This window comes from Camellia sinensis, chromosome 12 (assembly GCF_055761805.1).
Source record: "Camellia sinensis isolate YWXY chromosome 12, ASM5576180v1, whole genome shotgun sequence".
In the NCBI taxonomy this organism is placed as follows: domain Eukaryota; kingdom Viridiplantae; phylum Streptophyta; class Magnoliopsida; order Ericales; family Theaceae; genus Camellia; species Camellia sinensis.
In genome coordinates, this window is record NC_138972.1 from 141394292 (window position 1) to 141411812 (window position 17521).

Consider the following 17521-nt stretch of genomic DNA (forward strand, 5'->3'; position numbering starts at 1 on the left):
TTGAGACATGTGTAATATTATCATTATTTAATTTAGATTCTTTTGCTGCAAAATAATTTTTGTGTTGCTATCATTAATATCCCCTAGGCATTTGTTTACTCTGTATGTAGAAATGGCTGCTAAGACAGTGATGGCAGACTTAACTAAGGGAGAGAAATTGGATGCGACAATCATGACATATGGCGCCGTAAGATCCAATACCTCCTCAATGAGAAAGAAGTGTTGACCACACTTGAACAAGTGATGGTTGAGCTTGAGTAGGGAAATACAGCTCAACATCGTCGTGATCTTGAAGTCTTTCAGACTTAGCGTAACAAAGATCGGTGTGCGCGATTTAATATGTTGGACAACATGCACAATGACTTGATTAGTGAGTTTGATCATTGCCCGACTACATTTGAAATGTGGGAAGCTCTCAAGAAAAAGTCTGGTATTACCTCTTTAGCAAAGCTACGTGGGATGACTATGAAGTTTGACTCCTATCAGAAAAGGCCGCATCACTCGATGAAGCAGCATTTGAGGGTCATGTCAGCCATGATACGTGAGCTTGCGGTTGTTGGGCATAATTTGACTCAAGAACAGCAAGTACAAGTTGTGATGCGCTCTCTACCAAATTCTTGAGAGTAGATGAAGCAGAACAAGATGTATAATGAGAGTGTGAAAACATTCGAAGACATATCGCATCATTTGGAGCTAGAGGCTGAGCGCCTTGAAGAGGCTAAGACTGATAGTTTTGCTATGGTGGTTGAGTCAAGCTCACCTAGGACTCCTCAGTTCAAGCGTGGAAAAGCAAAAGGTGCTCCTAAGAAGCAAGAAACAGTTGCGCTAAAGCCCAATGGTGCTAGAAATTTCAAGCGTAGAGACAAAAGAGGTGGCAAGAAGGTAAAGGCTAAATTGACATGCTTTAACTGTAACAAAGAAGGACACTTTGCTCAGGATTGCCCTGAGCAGAAGAAGGTACTCCCTTACTTAATTTCTCGCATTCAATGCTTTGTTTCTAGTCAAGCATTAATTGCTCATTCTCCTCATTTTTGGATTGTAGACTCCGAAGCAACAGACCACATCGCGAAGGACAGAGTAGGGTTCGTTAAGTATCACCGAGTACCTGTTGGGAGCAGAAAATTTTACATGGGGAACGAGTCCAGTGTGAAGGTGCTTGGCATTGGCACACACAAGTTGGAAATGCGACGAGGGCGCACCTTGTATCTTCATGATTTTCTTTATGCTCCGGATATTCAGCGAAACTTTGTTTCAGTTATTAGCATGATGAGCCTTGGTTTTCGATTTTGTTTCCAGAATAACGGTCTTAGCATTTATTTGGGAACAATTTTTTATGGTTTTTTAGTTTTGGATGTGGATGATTCTAGTTTTAATAAAAATGTCAATGGCTCTGTTTCTAATATTGCATCTTTTTGTGATAATGATTCTATGAGATGGCATGCTAGATTAGGCCACATAAGGCAAGATAGGATGACTAGATTGGCTAGAGAAGGTCTTTTAGGCCCACTCGCTAGAGTCACTTTGCCTACTTGTGAGCACAGTCTTGCTGGAAAGGCAACAAGGAAACCATTTGGGAAAGTCAAAAGGGCATTTATCCCATTACAACTTATTAATTCTGATATATGTAGACCAATGAATGTGAGAGCAAGGCATGGAGCCCCTTATTTCATCACATTTATAGATGATTGCACGCGTTTTGGCCATGTCTATTTGATTTCTCACAAGTCAGAAGCATTGGATTGCTTTAGACGGTATGTTAATGAGGTTGAGAATCAATTAGACAAGAGGATTAAGGCTCTAAGGACTGACTAGGGACGTGAGTATCTATCTGAGCAATTTAAAGTGCTCTGTGAGGAAAAAAGAGTTAGCAGGCAATTGACAATTCCTGAGACTCCGCAGCAAAATGGTGTAGCGGAGAGAAGGAATCGCACATTGCTTTACATGGTTAAATCTATGATAGCGCAAGCTAATCTTCCCATTTCTTATCGGGGAGATGCTTTGTTGACTGCTGCCTACATCCTTAACCGTGTGCCCTCCAAATCAATTCCTTCCACCCCATATGAGATGAAAACTGGCAAAAATCCTGATATGGGCAATTTGCGGCCTAGGGGTTCAACAACTTACACACACAACGCTTCTCATAAGTTTGGGAAATTGGGCCCTAAAGGAAAGAAGTGTATCTTCATTCGCTATAGTGAGTATTCTAAGGGCTATGTGTTTATTGGGGAGCATCCAGATGGAAGTGTGATTGAAATTGAGTCATGAGATATAGATTTCCTAGAGGAGGATTTCCCTAGCAGAGGTGAGGTAACTAGAGATGTAGAACTCTATGAGATGGAGGATCTACTTGAAGGCGCACCTAGTAGCCTAGTAGAGAATAAGGAGATAATCCCTAAAGCTCCTAGGGACAGTGGGAGCGATCTACCTGTCTATATGGATTAGATCCAATAGATGAGGATTCTCAGGATTCTCAATTACATAGAAGCAAACGTGGAGCTACACCCCGTTGTCATTTTGAGATTGAAGAGGAAGCATTCATGATTGCTCTGAGTGATGAGATGGAGCCTGAGAATCTCAAAGATGCACTCTCATCCCCTGCTCGTAAAGAATGGAGTGCTGCAATGGATGAAGAAATAGAGTCTATGAAGAAAAATCATGTCTAGGACTTGGTTGATTTGCCGCTAGCGCGCATAACTATTGGGAACAAATGGGTTCTCAAAATCAAGCGCAAGACGGATGGTTCCATTAAAAGGTATAAGGCTCGCCTAGTGGTGAAAGGTTATATCCAACGAGAGGGTGTGGACTATGAGGAAACTTTTTCACCAGTTGTGAGGTTTGCCTCTATTCGCCTAATTCTGGCCATAGTAGCTCAGTTGGACTTAGAGCTATATCAGATGGACGTTAAGACTGCATTTCTCAATGGAGAATTCGATGAAGAGATCTATATGGATCAACTAGAAGGCTTTGTGGTAGTAGGTCAAAAGCGCAAAGTTTGCAAGCTTCAACCATCTATTAAGGACTTAAAGCAATCATCCATATAGTGGAATCTGAGATTTCATCGAACCATTGTTTCTAATGGGTTTATGATGATCGATGAAGATCACTGTGTATGTTAAGCGGTCCAAGGACATTTTTCTGATATTGTCATTATATATGAATGACATATTATTGGCTGGAAATGACAAGGAGATGATTGTCGCCACTAAAAGGTGGTTGTTCTCTACATTTGAGATGAAAGACATGGGTGAAGCAAGTTATGTGCTTGGTGTTAAGACCCTTAGGGATCGCTCTAAGAGACTTCTCAGTTTGTCTCAAGAGACTTACATTAAGACTATCCTAGAGCAATTCCAGATGCAGAGCTGCAAACCCATTGACACTCCTGTTGCAAAAGGCGAGAGCCTAAGCCTTGATATGGGTCCTAAGACTCCAGAAGAGAACGAAAAGATGGCCCGTGTTCCCTACGCAAATGCTGTTGGAGGCTTGATGTATGCTATGATGTGTACACGCCCTGACATTTGTTATGCAGTCGGATTGGTGAGTCGTTACCAATCCAACCTAGGACCAGCTCATTGGAAAGCAGTTAAGAGGATATTACGATATCTTAGAAGGACTGCAGATTACACACCTTGCTACCAAAGTTCAGATCTATGTCTAGTTGGCTATTGTGATGCTGACTGTGGAGGAGACTTAGATGAGTGTAAGTCTACTTCAAGATATGCTTTCATGCTTAGCGATGGTGCTATTTCTTGGAGCAGTAAGAAGCAATCCTGTATCACCTTATCGACTATGGACGCTGAGTTTGTGGCTTGTTTATCTGCCGTTTAGGAAGCCGTTTGGTTGAGGAGATTCCTTCAGCATTTGGATATTGTCACACATACTTCAGACCCTGTGACTATCCATTGTGACAGCATGGCTGCACTCGCTTACGCTAAGGATCCTAAGTACCACGGGAGAACCAAACACATTGATGTGAGGTTCAACTTTATCAGAGACATTGTGGCGCAGAAAGAAGTAATCCTGGAGCACATCCCTACGAGTCCCATGGTTATGGAGCCTTTGACTAAGCCCATTGCTAGAGATGTTTATCTTACTCATGTTAGGGCTTTAGGACTACATAGGTGGTGATATATATGTGTGTGTGTGTATTCAGTTGAACTCATATTTTTTGGAATATTTATGCCATTAGTATTCATATTTGTTTCTATTACACATTTATGTTTACTACTTTTCGCAATGGTTTGTGAATTAGCATACATAAAATAAATAAATTGATGTTAGCAGGCAAGATTGGCTCACTCACACGAGAAATCGCCCTTAGTGCTAGGTAGCGAGCAAGGACGAGACTAGTGGCTTATTGTATTTGGAGCCAATAGAGAAGCTAAAATTATCCACTAGCTATGTCACCTTGGTTGGAGCCAAGATAAGGTCTTGTTAGAGATCGATCATGGATATGAGAGTACCCACTTTTCCATGATGTGCCTGTTATGGATAGCCAGATGTGAGATCTCATTTGATGCGTAAGAGGCGAGCAAATAGAGAATTCGAGTTAGACGCTAGGAAACAACTTGTGCGCTTAAGATCGACTAGACTAAGATCTGTATGGTGTGTGAGTTTAACATCACTCTTTGGAAGAGTTACTCCACTATAACATGCATTCATACTGCATGTGCTTATCGACCCGTTATCGAGGTGAGAGAATAAATCCCTGCTTCTTCGCTGTGTGAGTCCTAAAAGTCATTTTTTCCTAAATGATTTCACTTTGTGCTTTTGTGACCTTTGACTATGTCATAAGATGAGGAGTTGATGTTCAACTACTTTGGTATGTTGTCTGCGGTCATGTATGATTTGGCTTTAAGGGACATTACTAGGAAAGCGGTCAATTTCAAATTAAATGATATGAGGGTGAAGGGAAGATCATCTAGTTCTACATCTCTACTCTATATTCATTGTCGACAACTCACATCGCTCTCTATGGGATGCTGATTGGATATGAATATAATGCGGGACTTAGGAGGGTCAAACATGCTCTTTGAGGGGTTAGAGATGTTTTTGGACCGATGTAGCTAGATGGGTCTGGGTAATGAGACACTATTTCTATTCATTTTGGGTTGATGTCTCTATGCTAACTCATATTGAGTTTCTAGTATAGAGCTCCCACATGCAAGTGTTCTCAGCGGTCGTACGGTTCATTGGCTAGTATGAGATTGTTCATTTTTTTTTTTTTTTTGAAGATTAAGATAGAGATGTGGCAGTGTCATGTAAACTCATGTGTGAGTGGGAGATGTTAGAAATTGGGCCAGTATTGGACCCGAATTTGGGTGCCCATATGGCATGACCCATGATCCATTAAACTTATCCATGTAATTTGAATTTGAATTTGAATCCTATTTGGATAACCCACTCTTGATATCTATATCTATCATATTAACTAATATGGATAGATGGGATACTCATCCTATATATCTGATACGATATATGGGATATGGGATGTATCAAATAACGAATGATTTTTTCCCATACTCTCTAACTCTCTCCCATTAAAATAACGATCAAGCTTTTTGCACTATGACTCATGTGGGTGATACTCATACTGTGGTATCACTCCACTGTTGGGTGTTCATTGTTCGTGGTTTGTGAAACACGTGATTTACCCACAAGGTTCTTCGCTTCGGTTCTATCACCTAAGGTACGATTTGAAATTTTTACCCGCTGCATTATACTTGATTTACAGATTTGAATCATCAAATTAATTCAACACACAAGTTGGAATGTTTGAAAAACATAACTTCGTTGATTTTGCAAACTACTTTGAATCATCATACTAATTCAATCTCGAACTACAGATTCAACATTCAAATGGCCAAAAAAAAAAAATGTAAAAATCAACGATGTTAAGATGCCCGGGTGGTCATAATAGTTAATAGATGTTAACACGAAAAGAAATAGTTTTGAACACATTGACAGAAGTAGGGCCTCTTTCATCAATATTCAAGCTTGCTTGTTACTATTGTGGGTTGTTGTTGTTTTCCTCCTCCATTGTTGCAGATTTGTTGTACTCTTCCAATTCCATCTTGGCTCCTTGGCTCATGCTGCTTTTTTATTCCAGGTTTGCTTATCGTCTTCACTAAATTCCTACAAGTACAAAACCAAAAGTTTTAGTACTTCTTTTTACATTTTCAAAAAAAGAATTACCCAAACAGATAGTTAAATTTCACACCTTCCATTTCACTGAAATGAGGGCATTAAGGGTAGAGTTGTTAATTTCCGGCCTCTCTTCCAACAAGTTCTTCCTTGCCTCTTTGCTATATTATCAACAAAAATAACATAGTATAAGAAAATATAAAGCAAATTTCATTACATTTTGTTACTGTTAATGTCTGCTAATTCTTTGATTCACCTCCATATGGCTAATTCGTGACTACTAGCAATTCCAACATCATTGTGAATAAAAATAAAATGACCAAAATTTTAGGTATTTACTTTTAATCTTATTAGGTATATATATAGGCGCTTATAACATATTTTAAAATGACTAACCTGAATAGAAAGAATGAGGATGCAGGCTTCTTCGGTTTGTTAGGATCAGCAATCTTCTTCTTCTTCTGGCGATTCTCTTTTTTTTTTTCTATAACAAGAACATACATAATTTAGCGGTCTCAAAAGCCAAGCTTCATAAGAAGGTATCGATAATTCATTGTTATAAGGCCAAACCTCGATTATGTTATTGGTTTTCTCGTTCTTCTTGAGCAATTGCAAGGCATATTGCTTGTGAATTTTCATCATCTCATCCTCTTCTTTTTGAGATTGGGAGACTCTTCCTCCTTCCTCTGCTTGTAAGCCTCCATTTCTTCCAAATACTTTTCCTTGTTTTGCTTTGCAATCTGCAAGTTCCCAAAATATGAAATTGCTATTGCAGAGACACATAGAGAGAGAAATTGAAAGAGAAAGACAGAGTTAATTGAACCTTTTTATAAGGCTTCTTCTGTTTCTCTATCATGTTCTTCCATTCTTCACCTGTGATCTTCATAACCTGTCAAATGATGCTAATTTTACAAATTAGCATATGATCAATAACAATAATTCAAGAAACTAAACGTGAGGCCTCTTCAATTACCTCTAAGACACTCTTTCTCTCTGCAAGCAGAGTTGCTCTTCGCTCATTTGTGAACATGAAAAACGTAGACATTGGTTGCTTCTGTTTCAACGAATCCTTTTCTTTTCTGTAGAAATTCAATGAGACAAATATTAGAGAGAGAGAGAGAGAGAGAGAAGAAGAAGAAGAAGAAGAAGAACAAGGGGGGGGGGGAAAGAGAAATATAGAGAAAATTACTGAATTTACTTTGTTTTCAACTGAAGATACTACTCTTCCTCCAACATCTTCATGGCTTCAGTTGTGAACGCAAAAAACGTAGAAATTGGTTGTTTCGGTTTCAGCGAATCCTTTTATTTCCTTCTCTTCCTCCATTAATCTTTGAGCCATAGGATATAAGGTGGAGGTGACCTTTTCATTTGAGGGCAACCTTTCTTGTTCTTGTCTTTCTTTTCTAGCTCTTTCTCTCTGTTCTGTTTTTGAGAAAATATAGAAAAATTTAGAGGAAAAACTAAACCAAGAATCATCAACTCTAAAACATTAATCTGGGTTCAGTTTCTGAGAAAATGTAGGAAAATTACCCTTTCTAAAGTTCCTTCATTTTTCCTACATTTTCTTGGCAACCAAACATCGTATTGAAGAGGGGAAAAAAAGGAGGGAGGGGGGGGGGGACCATGAGGGGTTTGAACTCTTTCATTTTCTGCAACTTCTTGAGCTCCATTTGAAGCTTTTCTCGCTCTTTCCCCCTTGTTTCAAGCTCCTTCTCTTTCATCGTCAAAGTCTCCTCTCTTGACTTCAATAGCACCTCAGTTTGCACCTTCTCGATCCTCAACTGTTGAAGCTTTTCTTGCATTTCTTGCAACTCCTTCTCAAAAGATTGATTTTGTTGTTGTTGTTGTTTCGCTTTTATCCCTGCTTTCTTAGTTTTATTGGCGTATTGAGGCTGTAGGAGGCTCTCATGGTTTTCTTTTCCAGCAGAGTCCTCTAATGGTGGCGTAATCGGAGTCAGAGAGGGTTGAGAGCTCACTGAGGCCAAAATGTTGATCTCATTTGATGATGGTTCTACTACAATGGTTGCTATGTGTGTGTGTGTGTGAGAGAGAGAGAGAGAGAGAGAGAAAGAGAAAGGTTTAGTTCTGAAAAAACGCACATGAAATGATAATTGTACAAAGTAAAAATTTGACTAATATAATACAAATAAATATAATTTGACTAATATAATACAAATAATTTGAGTAATATAATACAAATAAATATATATTCAAAAAAATTATACAAAGTAACGTAACTGCATTGTGGGCCTAGTAATTGAAAATAAATAATTTACCAAAATGATTGTTAATTATTATAATGTTGCTATCGTATCATTCTGGTTAAAGAAAAAAAAAATCAACTTTGGTAAAAATTTGTATAAAATTAATGTAATTTTTTTTTTCATATAATTACCAAGATTCACAAATCTTAAAAAAACAAAAAAAGATTCACATATCACAAACCAAAGCTGAAAACCATTATAATCGACTAAAACTCATTAAATAATAATCAACAACATTCTAAAAACACACATAATTGGGAACATACTACATGAACACAGAATAATATAATTTTTTTTTTTTTTGGGTCTTTCAAGCACATGAAATACTGTTTGAAGTGGTGGGGGTGAACTGCTCAAAGGCTGACTTTCTTATCACCACTGCCGCCGCCATTGACTTACACTCCGATGAAATTCCGCCGCCACCACCACTAGCCGGCACTTCTAGAATGGTCAAAAGCGAGCCTGACCCATCGAAAACAGCAAAAAATAGGTCTTGCGATCCTGCTTTCGCTTGTTTGGGGCTAAAAATGGATCGAAGAAGTTTGTGAAATGAGTAAGAAAATTTTGAGGATTTTCTGGAGATGGGTTGTGGTGGTTGTTGCGGTGGCAGGTAGTGGTGATCGGATAAGCGAGGAATGGAGAGGATTCTAGAAGAAATGGCAGAGTGAAGTTGGCGTTCGATGGATTTGAGCTCGAAAGAGTTGTTGAGTGAGCTTCCACAATCCATTACGAAAGAGTTGTTGGGTTTATGATTGTTTTGGGTTTCTGATTGAAGAACTTTCTGATCCATTGTTTGTTTGTTTCTTGAGAAAAAACAAAGATGTAGAGATGGTTATATATCTTTAAAGTTTGAGAGAGGAGAAGTTTCTTGGCTAGAGAGAGAGCAGAAGTTTCTTGGCTTTATGGAAAAATTAACACCATACCATAACCAACCCACCCAAACATTAGGAAAAAATCATAACCAAAATAACACTCAAGGGTAAACAAGTAAACTCCACAATATACCATAAATAAAAGGACTAATTGGTTTGAAAGAAAACTTCCAGGATTAAATAGAGCAACATTTTCCCAAATGGAATTTTTGGATAATTTTTCCTAAATTAATATATGAAGATATTATAGCAATAACTAAAAACGATAAAAATATGATCTTTTTGTTTTATAGCTAAAATGTGTGTGTGTGTGTGTGTGTTTTTTTTTTTTAAATTGGATGCCAAACTCACCCCTATAATAGTCGGAACTCTAAATTTTGTTTAAGAAAAAAATACTTAAATAATTTTATTTCTTAAAGTACAAAAAGTCAAAATTTTCATCTTTAGTAGACATTTTAAAATTTTATTTTTACTTTTTTTCATTTTTCTAGTCAAGTGGAATGTAAAAGTATACTTTTTGTATGAATTTAAATGATTTTTTTTTACTAAAAATCAAAAAAATACTAATAAATCCGAAATACTCCGTTGGGTTTTGTTCGGTGCAGTTCATCAAACTTTAATGTTGATATTTAACGTTCCTAAAAAAGCTACTTTTTCATCAAACTTATTTGAAAAATTGGTAATCTTATAAAATGGACACATTTTCCGAAAGTTCTTTAATGGCCTCAACGCCCTGAGAATTCTCTCTCATTTGATGAGAACGTTTACAACACCTTTTTGAAAAATTCTCTCTTATCTAATGTAGTGATATGAACATTCACATCATCTGTACATTCTTATTCACATCATGTTTGATTACCCAAAAAAAAAGTGGTGTGTGGTTAATGCATTGATACTGTCATATTTTTGTACTTTCTCTCTTATCTGATATGAATGTTCACAACACCTTTCTGGAAAATTCTCTCTCATATAATGTAGTGATGTGAACGTTCACAACATGTGAACATTATTATTTTTAAGCAGTGATAACATATTTTTTTTCCCTTTTTGTGATTGTGGTTGCTATTGGTGTTGATGATGTTCAAAGGATGTGAACCCTTTGTTTTTTTGTTTTTTGTTTTTCAAAAAATAATGAAATGGTGGTTTGATATATTATTGTCTATGTGTGTAGCTAGTGTTGTGATGTGAACATTCACATCATATGTACATTCTTATTCACATCATATTTGATTACCCAAAAAGATAGTGGTATGTAGTTAATGCATTGTTGATGTTGTCATATTTTTATACTTTGTAAGCTACAATGTGAACATTAACATGATTCTTATATTCAAAACAGGGGTTGTTAATGTGAACCTCGACATTACCATTGTGGACATTAACATTTGTATGTGAATATAATATGAAGATTACCATTAAAAAACATGCATTCCTACTTAATATTGTCCATTTTTTTGCCCCAATGCAAACTTTCACACATGTCAGCATGATCATATTGATATAACATTGTGAACATTAACATTTGTATGTGGATATAATATGAAGATTGAAAAATCTAGAAATTCCCTAGATGTTGATTTGTGATTATGTATCAATTTTAAGTAGTAAACAACAATCCCAATCAAACAATCGAGACAAATCGACATAACGATTTTACGTAGAAAAATCACAATTGGACACCTCCAATTGTGATAAAAAAAAAAAACCACGGGCAAAAGCCACAAAACAATCCATTAAAAAGACATAAAGGAATTACACAGGTATACTCTCAATTACCTAGCGAATCCACACCCAAATTGAACCAACCCCTATGTGCCTCTTCCAACCCCGTCTTCTCCTCGGAATTGTCTTGACGATGAGTCACTCCAGAATCCACCAAAGCTTCAGGCTTGAATTCTTCAGAATTCACCAAAAAACAACTCTCTCTTTTGTGTAGAACAAACAAATAATCCTTTGATGTATACTCTTTAAACCATGAGTTGAATACTCAATCAAAACATCAAAGAAAACTAGCAAAATATCCCCAGATATAAACCTTAATATCCAAGAAGAAGATCAGGAGAAGTAATCCTAGTTTTGGACTGAAACAAATACTTATAGAATCTGGGACTGCGAAGCTCACTCGAGCGAAGACTCTCTTTCTCGAGCGAGGAACCAAAAACGCGTGTCTTCCATAAGTGGCTTCGCTCGAGCCACGCACCCTTCGCTCGAGCGTACATTCATCTCTTTCAGGTTTTTACACAAATGCAGCCTTCGCTCGAGCGAGCATTCCTTCGCTCGAGTGAGCAAGGGCGACCATGCAACTTCGAATGCATTTTTGCATTTTGCTTCGGGGGCGCTGCCCCTCGACCCTGCCAGGGTGCTGCCCCGAACCCGCCAAGGGGTGCTACCACCTCGACTCCCGTGAGCTGACCGGGCAACTTGATTTCCGTCATAATCAGCGAAGTGGCAATCTTGAAAGTATTAAACACCACAAACTTCTCTGCAAGGCATGATTCGGGTTGGATTCGCATCTAATAAACTCATAACCTCACTGAAATAAAAGTACGAAAACAAGTACAACTGAAAGGAGTTTTGTCAAACGGGATTGCCAAGAATAAAACCTAACAATCTCCCCCTTTGGCAATGCCGTGACAAAACACATCTAAACAAATAAAATCCTAAACACCCCAACCCATTACAGCCAACAAAAGCCAACTTCTTTTTCAAGGTCATGATCTGCAAAACAGTTATTAGTGCCACAATCTCCAAAACAACTATTAGTCCCACAAGAGTATATGAAAAAGCAATAACATATGACAAGATTATCTTGAAGTATGAGATGGAAAACATTTGGAGATTTTAAGAACATGTAGTATGAATAGATGAAAACTAAGACACATGCACCTGACACATGACATAAATACATGAAATCCTAAGACATATGAAAAACAACTTTTTCTCCCTTTTTGTCACGAATTGACAAAGGAAGCTCAAACAACTAAAGCATGCAAGAAGGAAATAATCAAAGTGTTCATTCTAACAAACTCTTACAATGATAAACCAAACCCCACAAACACTGAAAACAGTGAACAAGAAGAAAACGACAAAAATAATATGGTGGAGCAAGCAAGAAATCTCATATTTGTACCTTAGAACACACAAGATTTATCCAAGAAACACAATTACTTGAAAACACAATGTACACAGTCTATAGAAGATTCCTCATGAAACAAAGTGATGCATTATGTGAAAAGCATAGATCCTATGATAAAAGTGTGTGTGTGACTCTTGGAGTTCGACAAACACAAGATTCAAATCCTAGTAGTGATTTGATAGCTGAACCTCCGGCAAGAGAATCTAAGCATAACTAAGGAAAGTCAAACCATTAGGAATCAAGGGGTATTTGGTAAGTAAAAGCGGAGGCTCCCCCTCAATCAATGAATCCTTTATTTTTTTCATTTTTTTTTCACATCTTTTTCTTTTCTTTCTTTTGCACATTTTTTTTTTTGTTTCTTTCTTTTGCACATTTTTTCTCTCTTTTGCACACTCATTGGTGACTGACACGCTCAAGAGTATGGAAACCGAACCAGAGAAGCATGGATATAATAAGGATGGCCTGGTCGGTGACTCTGAGGTAGCATTTTCCTCATGGCTGGACTACAAAGAACAGAGGAGAAAGCCGTGGAGATGCAAAAAGATGGAAGGTGGTTTAAGAGACTCAACATCACCCATGATATGCTACTATAGGTCAATTCCTCTAGAAAAGCAAAAGATACAATGCCAGAAGTCCATAGAAAAAAAATAATCACTAAGGCGGAAGACTCCGATATTTGCTAATCCAAGAGTGTGTAGAGAATGAGACATACTAATAAAAAAAACACACACTCCAAAATGAGTAATGACCACAGAAAGCACACGCATATTAACATGTAATGGATGTTCTTATCAATTCCATTATGCACCAAGGACCACTAAAAAATTTTAAGCTTGCAAAACCATACTAAGAAAATCTTTTTGGTTTTTTTTTCCTAAACAAAGCAAGACAGAAAACGAACATGCACACATTAAATGACTAAAAACAAACATACAAAAACCCAAAAATTAAAACTAATAAACAAATTAACACAAGTCAATTTTTCTCACCCAAACCGTTTTAGTATGAACAAAGTTGTGAGAATGACGGTTCTTGGGTGGTGTCTTGACATTATGGTTCCCTTCCCCTTCCATGGGAACCCGTCTCAACTTGGTTTCCAACTTCCTATTTCTAGGTCTTGGCAAATACAAACTCGCTCTAAGTTTGGTCTCAAGTTGATCAAAATAACGAGGTCTAATATGACCTTTAACCTCATTACTACCAATGAAGTGTCTCCTACCCCACGAGATGTTGGAATTTCTTCCATCTCTATGAGACACTCTCATGCAACTTATAACAATAAAGGTGAATATGACCATGCATATCACAATGATGACAAATAAAAACAGAGTGTACCTTCTTTTCTTTGGTCTTATCAACTCTAGGAAGTTTGAGAAGTCCATTCTCATGTTGAATTTTTTGTTCTCCCTTTCCTTGAGTTCTTGTATCATGAGATGTGGAAGCACTCTGTTTTTGCTCTTTCTTACCACCAAAGCCAATGCCACTCTAGTCAGAACAAATTTGTTGAGACCCAATGATATTGTCCGAAGTCTTTGATCCTCTGTTCCAAAGACCAATGGTAGTCATAGCACACTTGAGTTCTTCCTCTTTCTTGATCATTAGTTCTTCCAAAGCAACTTGAGACATCTCGAGAGTTTCAATCTTTTCTTCATATGTTGAATAGATTTGCTGTAGCTCATTCCTCTCTATCTCACAAGTCAAGAGTTTTGCACAAAGAGCTTGTCGATCATTAGAAATCTTAAGGGCATCATTCCTAGCCTCAGAAATCTCTTTCTTTAATTTGACATTCTCACTTTCACATGCTTTGAGTTTCGTAGTAAGTTTGTCATTCAGTTTGAATAAGTTAAGAGATTCCTTATACAACTTTTCATAAGCTTGCTCAAGCTCTTCATCATCACTCTCCGAGGATTCATCATCAGTGGCATTCTCGACCGACCTCTTCAGATACTCTGTTCGTCCTTCAGTTTCGGAAGCCACCATGAAAGTAAGGAATTGTTTATGTCCCTCTTCACCTTAATCTTCATTGTCACTTTCATCTTTATCAGATTCTGATTCATCATCCCAAGTGATAGCGAGGGCTTTCTTCTTCCTCAAACAAGTGGGGCATTCTGAAGTAAAGTGGCCAAATCCTTGGCATTCATAGCATTAGACTCTTTCAGAGTTCCCTTGTATCTTTCATTTCCCCTTCTTGGCTATAGAATTAATTTTGAGTTTATCTTTGCCTTTAGATTTATGAGTATGAGTAGATTCCAAAAGATTTGAATTCTTTTTCAAAAAAGATTTTTTAAATTATTTAACAAAAGCAGCCGTAATCTTGGAATCTATCTCACAATCCTCATCAGAACCCTCTCCAACTCTATGAGCACTACTAAAAGCAATAAGATCTTTTTGTTTCTTTTTAAAATTCCTATGTGCCTCATAAGTTTGGAGATTTCCAACCAAGTGATCCAGCTTGAGGTTGTCAACATCTTGAGCCTCCTCAATCGCCGTAACTTTTGGTTGGAACCGATAGGGCAAGGATCTCAAAATTTTTCCCACAACTTTGGATTCTGATATTTTTTTTCACCTAAATTGAAGCTGGAATTTACAATGTCACTCAACTTCGCATAAAATTCATCAAACGTCTCACTATCTTTCATTGAAAGGTTTTCAAAGCTAGACGTGAGCCTTTGAAGTTTTGAGCGTTTAACAAAAGGAGTGCCCTCATGAATAGTTTGTAAAATATCCCAAGCCTCTTTTGCGACTTCACAATTGCAAATACGACCAAACTCTTCAGGTGTGACAGCACAAAAGAGAGAATTGATAGCTTTATTATTCCAGCTACTATTTTGGTAATCAATTGTGTCCCACTTATCAATTGGTTTGGGGAAGGTCATTCCATCAATGGTAATCGTCGGTTCAATCCACCCATACATGACAGATTGCCAAACTTTTTCATCAATAGATTTTAAAAACAATCTCATCCGAGCTTTCCAAAATGAATAATTGGATCCGTTAAGTAGGGGTGGTCGAACCATTGAATTTCCCTCACGAATTGAATCCATTATCACAAATCAAACAAGATCTCATTCTAAAAGACTTTTTTTTAAAAATAGAATGACCTGCTCTGCTACCAATTGAAAAATCTAGAAATCTCCTAGATGTTGATTTGTGATTATGTATCAATTTTAAGCAGTAAACAACAATCCCAATCAAACAATCAAGACAAATTGACACAACAATTTTACGTGGAAAAATCACAATTGGACAACTCCAATTGTGATAAAAAAAACCACGGGCAAAAGCCACAAAACAATCCACTAAAAAGACATAAAGGAATTATACAGGTATACTCTCAATTACCTAGCAAATCCACGTCCAAATTGAACCAACCCCTATGTGCCTCTTCCAACCCCGTCTTCTCCTCGGAATTATCTTGACGATGAGCCACTCCAGAATCCACCAAAGCTTCAGGCTTGAATTCTTCAAAATCCACCGAAGAACAACTCTCTCTTTTGTGTAGAACAAACAAATAATCCTTTGATGTATACTCCTTAAACCATGAGTTGAATACTCAATCAAAACATCAAAGAAAACTAGCAAAATATCCCCAAATATAAACCTTAATATCCAAGAAGAAGATCTGGAGAAGTACTCCTAGTTTTAAACTGAAATAAATACTTATAGAAATTTGGGACTGCGAAGCTCGCTCGAGCAAAGACTCTCTTGCTCGAGCGAGGAACCAAAAACGCGTGTTTTCCATAAGTGGCTTAGCTCGAGCCACGCACCCTTCGCTCGAGCATACATTCATCTCTTTCAGGTTTTTACACAGACGCAGCTTTCGCTCGAGCGAGCACTCCTTCGCTCGAGCGAGCAAGGGTGGACATGCAACTTCGAATGCATTTTTGCATTTTGCTTTGGGGGCGCTGCCCCTCGACCCCGCCTGGGCGCTGCCCCAAACCCGCCAAGGGGCGCTGCCCCCTCGACCCCCGCGAGCTGACCGGGCAGCTCGATCCCCTTCATAATCAGCAAAATGGCAATCTTGAAAGTATTAAACACCACAAACTTCTCTACAAGGCACGATTCGGGTTGGATTCGCATCTAATAAACTCATAGCCTCACTGAAATAAAAGTACGAAAACAAGTACAACTGAAAGGTGTTTTGTCAAACGGGATTGCCAAGAATAAAACCTAACAAAGATTATCAATGAAAAGTATATATTTCTACTTAATATTGCCCATTTTTTTGCCCTAATGTGAACTTTCACAATCACCAAGATCATGGTGTCTTTATATATATTCCAGAATTCATGTGAACATTTACATTCGTATGTTTTATTATAAATATTCATATAAAGTAATTAACAACACAATGACAAAAATTCATTTTCAAATTAGTGTGAATATAACGGCAGTCAACATCCTGATGCATGGGAACTACCAAAACATAATGACAATCAACATTAATGGGGGCATGAGAGATTGAGGGTGTTTTGGTCTTCTTACCTCAAATAGGACCTAATGGAATAGTTAAAAGAATATGGGTTAGATAGAATAAAACTCTTAGAAAAGGGGATTTATCAAAAAAGCTCATTTTCATGTCTTGGTACAGAACAAACTCAATTGGGCCGAGCATGGCCCATTTAGTAATTTCTCATTAACTCTCATATTAAAGTTTAGATGAACTTCAACAATTTTATGAGGTTTGTGAAAGCACTCAGAAGGGGTCTTCATGGGCCTTTCAAACAGTATTGGTGGGTGTAAATGATTCAGTTCGGTCAATAATGAAAGAAAGGTTAGTATCAAATTAAAATTTTAAATTTTGATGATTGAAGAATCGACAAAGACGATATGTTACGGTTTGATTTTATTCATTTGGTTTAGAAAAATAATTTACATGAAATTTTAAAGAATTTCATAAAAACTTATAGAATTTTAAAATCCAAACATTGTCAGCCTATTCACTAATTTTTTTCTCTACAAGCATTACATGCATGGTAACTTTTGTGCCTCACCAAGAAATCCTTATTTGGTTAAAAAATATGAGTTAAAAAAAAAAAATCAATAAGGAATATGCTAAAGATAACTATTGACAAAGTGACATGAAGACAATGTCATTTGCTAAAGAT

At 37.3% G+C, this 17521-nt stretch overlaps 1 pseudogene; it reads right to left on the reverse strand.

Annotated features, from left to right (window-relative positions):
• Nucleotides 1–6004: 6004 nt before the first annotated feature.
• On the reverse strand, nt 6005–9195 carry LOC145803942 (uncharacterized; annotated as a pseudogene).
• Nucleotides 9196–17521: the final 8326 nt, after the last annotated feature.